This window comes from Rousettus aegyptiacus, unplaced genomic scaffold, assembly GCF_014176215.1.
Source record: "Rousettus aegyptiacus isolate mRouAeg1 unplaced genomic scaffold, mRouAeg1.p scaffold_m13_p_4, whole genome shotgun sequence".
NCBI lineage: Eukaryota > Metazoa > Chordata > Mammalia > Chiroptera > Pteropodidae > Rousettus > Rousettus aegyptiacus.
In genome coordinates this window covers 57,058,771-57,065,288 of record NW_023416307.1, presented here as the reverse complement: position 1 = coordinate 57,065,288, position 6,518 = coordinate 57,058,771, and the positions used below count along the sequence as shown (strand labels likewise).

Below are 6,518 nucleotides of genomic sequence, written 5' to 3'. Positions count from 1 at the left end.
TGGCCAAGCACAGCCTGAAAGACTGGGAGCACTGGACAGGAGTCAGAAAATTGAGGTTTGAACTCTATCTCCGTCATTAACCATATGACCCTGACTTGAATCTCTGCCTTGTCTTTAGAACCCATTCGTTTTGTCAGCTAGAAACTGCAGGTCTCCTTCCCTGAACCGAATTCCAGTACCAAATTGAGACTGGGTTGTCCCAAATGCTGATAGTTTTCCATAATGTCATGATCCCACTCTGAGGTTCTTGGTTGTCTAACCATCTAAGGAAATGCTCGTTTTGTCTTCCTCCCTAATGCACATTGCTCCTTCTACTTTCATTCTTTGATTCTGCATACTTTATCTGATGGCCTGAACTACTCCATATCACCTTTGGCTGAGACACCCTCCTCCAGAACATATATCATCTCCATGAGCACCATCTCGAGGTCATGGTTATTCTAATCTGGCCTACTTATTCAAATAAAGCTGTCTGTGCCACAGGGACAAAATATAGCATTTTAAAATTCTCCACTGCTACTTTCAACAGAAAGCCCAAGAAAAACTAAACATAAGCAAAGTCATAGTCATATTATATAGTTTACATGTCCATTTTCCTTTTTAAGAGCACACGCATGCTCTCAGGGCAGAAGTTACTGCTCCCTTTAAATTCAATATGCAAAAAAAAAAAAAAAAAAAAAAAAAAAAAAAAAAAAAAAAAAAAAAAAAAAAAAAACCCCACACACCTGATTCATAGTAATCTGATTACCTGTCACATGCAAAGATAACTCATGATAAATAAATGGCACATGGGATAATCGAAGGAAAAAACATTCCAGAGCAATAACACACTCAATTCTACAACCACTAGGAAAAACATCTATAATTCTCCAAAGGCAATCACCTTTCTTCTTCTACCCTCCTCTTTCCCCTTTGCTTCTCTTCCTTGTCTCTCCAATCTTTCTCTTTCTCTCTCCTCTCCTTTCCTCTTCTCTGCGTCTCATGCCCTCCTCACCCACTTCTCCTGAATATTTCCTCAGAGACCATTCTGCTCAAATCATGACTCTTTGCTTTTATATACACATGTGCGCACACACATTTTCACATCGAATAAGTACTATGCTCATGTGCCTCATGAGTTGTGTCATAGCTGTGGGAAGAGAGATTCTTTTTCTATTTAGCAACTGTACTAACTTCTTTCTGCTGCATCCTCCAATTTTGCCAGAGCATTAGAGCTGAAGGCTGTAGAGGTCTTTGGCAGAGCAATTCCCAGAGAAAACTAGGAAAATTCTAGAATGAAAATGACAGTGTCTAAGTTTACAAGGAGATCTCTGTATGAGAACCTTGTTTATGAAATCTTACCACCCAACCGATCCAAATGAACTGGGCTGTCTTAAACATGCAAAATTATTCGACCAGAATATCAGGGTTCCCTTTATGTGGCATAAGTAGGCAAATAAGCCACCAGAAAAACTACAGATAAGATATTATCTGATATGGCCATAATCATAAGGACAAACTTCAGGGATCAAGAACAGTGAGAGAAGTACCACTACGGCTGCAGGAATGGATTCCTGAGAAGTTGAGACTTCATAACCTAGGGCACCAAAGACGTTTTCTTTATTTGCACTCTTTTCTCCTGTCCTCTATACTGCTTATCTCTTATGAGCTGACAAAACCATAGGACATTAGGATTGCACTGTTAAGTTCTCTGAAATCTGAGAGTTTAGGTAACATGAATTACCATCAGGGTTGCTTTGTAATAAAACTAACAGTAAACTTCAAACCATGGGCAGGATACTGAATTTCTAAAAGATTTCTTTCAGGAGTGATATTAACATTTCATGTTACTAATAGCATTCATATGCAGATTCTATCATTCCCCACCCTATTCTTATGATCTCCCCAAATCTTCTTACAACTAAGTATTCTCTTATTGTAAGAACTGACAGGGCTCGGCTCCTGCTCTGACTTTATTTTGAATAGCAAGCCAACTCGAAATCTATCTTAGAAAGTCTACCAGCACGATAGCAAATGATGAAGTTAATTGCTTCAATATTGGCCCTGTCTAGCACAATCTTTGAGGTGGGTGTATCAAGAAATCCCAGAGCTTGCCATTCTTTCTGCATTAATTTACAAGAATCAATTGCAGGATATAGTTTTAGTTGTTGAAAATATTGGGGAAGAGATGACAATGGCTGATGTGGCTGAAAGAAAATGAGTGAACAAGAATTTATAAAATTCAGAAAGTCATGAATCAAAGAAAATACTATGTGTACCTGCTATAAAAAAAGTAAAATGTGTATATTGTATTTATGTACATACATTTTAGTTTTACTATAACATTGTGATTAAATTCTTCTATGACTTCCATTTCCCTAAAAAATTAAGTGAATATATTTTTAAAATGCTTTTCTGATCAGGCTTCCCATGATCTGGATCCAGTTTTCTTCTCAGAGCTAACAACAATTTCTTTCTCACACCTTCCCCATGTCTCACCCTTTACATATGTGTATTTCAGCCATACTGACCTTCATCCAGTTCCTCAAATATATTACGCTTCTCTCTTCTCTGGGCATTTCCCTCTGGAATATTTTCCCTAAAGTTTATACTTTGATTGACTAACTTCTACTTATGCTTCCAGGTTCCTCTTAGAGGCCATTTTCCTGATTTCCCTGTATGCTGCAGTTTTCTTTTCTATCTACTCTCTACCCCCATAGTGCTTCTCCATCATAGCACTAATAGCAGATGCCATGTTAACGACTGTCCCCTCTGGAGCAGAAACAAAAGATGATGTATGTTCTATGTAACTCTGTATCAGCTTGTTATTTTGTAATACCCTTAGTTGAGAATAGTCTGCCCTGCATGACTCAAATGATTTAAAGAAAATACTCATTGACTATGGCCAGTGAAAATAATCTAGTTTAGAAAAGAAGGAGTCAGGCTACCTTGCTTGTTGGAGCAGGAAGAAGTTTGTGTTTATGGAGTTTGATGCATGTAAACTTTTTCTGTCCATCTCTCCTAGAATCAAGGTGGAAATTCCCAATTGCTGGGACTTACAAAACAAAAGAAACAAACACACAAAGTGAGAGACCAGTGCAGGAATAATCAGATTACCATTTAATCTTATCTTGAATGAAGAATAAATGTCACTCTGTTAAAACTACCCTTTGTCTACAGCCATTCAACCCTGAACATGCCTGATCCTACCTGATCTCAAACTAAGCAGGGTCGGGTCTGGTTAGTACTTGGATGGGAGACCACCTAGGAAGACCAGGTGCTATAGGCATAAAAAATAAAAAATAAAGGATTGTAAACTGACAAGGTCCTTGCAATCTGTGAAGTCAACCAAGGGTTTCTGTCCCTTAAAAAACAAAAAAACAAACAAAAAAACAAACACAAAACAAAAAAAAACCAAAAAACAAAACTACCCTAATGACTAAATTCTGCCTCACATTTTTGACTGTTTGGTCACTGTGATTAAAAATAACTAATTAATTAGAGTGAGGAAAGAGAGAAGAATATTCTCCATTACAATTAATTTCCTATAACAATCTAGTATCTAACATGGTGTTTTATACATACTAGGCAGTTGGTAAATATTAGTTGATTGAATTAATGCTGAAAAAAAAATGCCATAGGGAAAGGGTGCCATAGAGAATCAAAATTACCAGAAAAATTACTATATACTATATCTATTATTTGTTCTACCTTAATGATACAGCCACCTAGTCAGAATGAATACAGATTACTTGATAATGCTTTTCTTCTTTGTTTTCTTTTTTAAGGTCTATATTACTTTCCACCTAAAAAACAACTGTGGCCAAACATGGTATAAAAAACATACGCCTCTTGACTCACTGCCACTAAAAAACTCCTAAAATCATTGGACATATTAGGAGGTGAGGAGTGAAATTAATATGATTCCAAATGCTGTTAATAGCTCTAGAAAGGAGGAATTACAAAGAAGTGGCAGTGTTAGAGTAGGCATTAGCTTTAAGCAATCTCAAAGTCCCTGTGGTAAGCAGTAAAAGACATCTAAGCAATGCATCATGTAACACACACACACACACACACACACACATATACACACAGATGCATGACTAGGAAAGCATACAAGTGACTCTGACTGCCTCTCAGAGGTCCTCTTTGCCTTAACTTCATCATCTGCAAATTCAGATCTATATAAATGCAGGTTGGTTTATTTCCAGGGAATGTGTCTTGTTTGTGGAACCCACTGCTACAGGGTCCCTTCTGGAGCATTTCACCACAGGACACACTAACCCCTGAGATGTCACACCCAGGGATATACCAGTCCTCATCCTGACGATCTCTCTACAAAGACTCACTTTGCATTCAGGTACCTACCTCAAACATGTCTTACTTGACGACCCCAACAGCTGCAGGCCCTAGTCCCCAGGCTCAGAGTGGGGGATATCAGGGTAAAGTCTCTCTCTCGGCATGGTGGCCAGTCTTTGTTTTATATTCCCTCCACACAACAGTACTCTCGGTGTGGCAGATCTGCCATGCAACCCTGGGTTTAGAGTATCACCATGTTTGGGGTCTTTATTGTCATGAGTGTTGCTGTTCTGTAACATCCGATGTTCTGCCCTGTAAGATGTTGATTCCACTTGTGACAACTAACATTATTCATAAAAGACCATTATGGCATGAAATAGCATGTGTACATCTGAGTTTGTGGGCACTGCTATCTTCTGCTTCCAGTCTCCAGGGAAGATTGCAACCAAATCAGTATCTCTGGTTCCCGCAACCCAAATCAGACTCCTTGCAGCTTCTTCTAGAGGGAATGAAGGCTGCTTAGTGCAGCGTATAAATTCATAGCAAGAGGCAATAAAGGTGAGTTTTATACATTCCCATTATTGCTTCTACGTCTTTGCAATAATGTTTATTGACATGTTTGAATGGAGCACAAGCTGCAGTTCAGTTCAACTGCCTGTGAAAATGGGACATTTGTCAAGAAACAAACCTCACAGTTTTTAGTGGCTCTGACAGTGGGTATTAGAAAAGATATTGATGGGAAAAAAGAGAAAGTAGGCAGGCCTTAGGGGGATAGTGTTAAGGAATATACTCAGCACAGATGCCTACAGTAGACGAAGAAGAGATGGCTGAGGATGTAAAATTGAACACTACACACATTGAGTGACTTCCGGTTGCCTTGAAGCATATGCACTTGTGTGGGGAACATCAACAAAAACTCTCTTTGTCTCCTCCACAGTGATGCTTTCATTCACGATTCGATTCCCACTTTGCTCACCCCTCAGTCCCACAGTCTATCTCCAATGATAATCAGGTTCTTAGAGTGTGTGTATCACTCTGTTCTTCAGGGTTCTCATGAACTAAAAAGTGAGCACAGAAACTACTTAGCATATAACTTGCCTTTAGCCATTAAATCAGTCACTCGGAATTTAATAGGAAACACATTTATTGTGGGTGTGAGGCACAGTGTTAGGTGCCAAGGCTGCGCACAGACCTTTTCTTCAAGGACTCTGCAGTCTCGTAGCTGAGCATGTTGCACTCATGAATAATATAAAACAGCTCACACATATCAAGGGACAAAAATGTTCTACTGGTATTACTTTTAATTTTTCTGCTCACCAATGCCCTAAACTAGTAAAATGTTGGGGACAAGACAGGCATTTCATCGATACCTACACACATCCCAAATACAAATATGTTCAATACAATAAAATAAAAAGCTACTAATAACGCTTTTCTTTTCCCTGTTCTAATCAGTACTAAAAAATCTCGGCCATTCACGCAACAGTAGCATGACCCTCTCTGCAGCCAAACTGAAAATTCCCAAGCTTTCTAACCTGTACTGATGGGCCCTGGTCAATCAGTGCCTCCTTCCTCCTGAAGCACATCAACAGGTAAGACAGTTTTGACCTCCAGATTTAACTCAGGAAAAAGTTTTACTTTCTTGATATATAAGAAAGAAAGAGAGGGAGACTAACACAAATTAATGGCAATTAGTTTATGATGATGGAATGCTGTTGTATGTTTATGATGCTATACTACTGGGATAGGATTATTTTGTCCTAGAAATGTTATCATTATCTATGAAAAAAGTCAGAAAAACTGGTTGTTTCCCTGGGAATTGCAGTTATTTGGACCTCAACTGCAAATTGGCATTAGCTTCTGGCAACTCTGAGTTAAAGTTCCAAAGTTTTAATTTTACTTAAATTCTTCTATAATGTCCTTTCCACCTGAATTTTTACCTTCTTTTTTTTTTCCTGCCTCTCTAAACCCCCAGTTTAGCATTTCACTTCAGACTTGCAAAAGCCCTGGATTCTTTGCTATCTTTTCCTTCTCAGAATTCTTTGTAAATCAAACCTGTTTCCAATATAACATACCGTACATTTTATACAGAGTTTAAGAGGGTAAGAGGGTGTTGGTTTAATAGAGATGTTCATCATTATGTGGATATCAAGGCACTTATAATGTATATTGTTTGATGATAGCATCCAAGATCTGGTTTCACCCATTTTTCATGGTCTGCAAGAAAATATAGTGCTAAT

At 38.3% G+C, this 6,518-nt stretch overlaps 1 pseudogene; it reads left to right on the top strand.

The window, feature by feature from the left end:
* Positions 1-3,151: 3,151 nt before the first annotated feature.
* LOC118602019 lies at positions 3,152-3,268 on the top strand (annotated as a pseudogene).
* Positions 3,269-6,518: the final 3,250 nt, after the last annotated feature.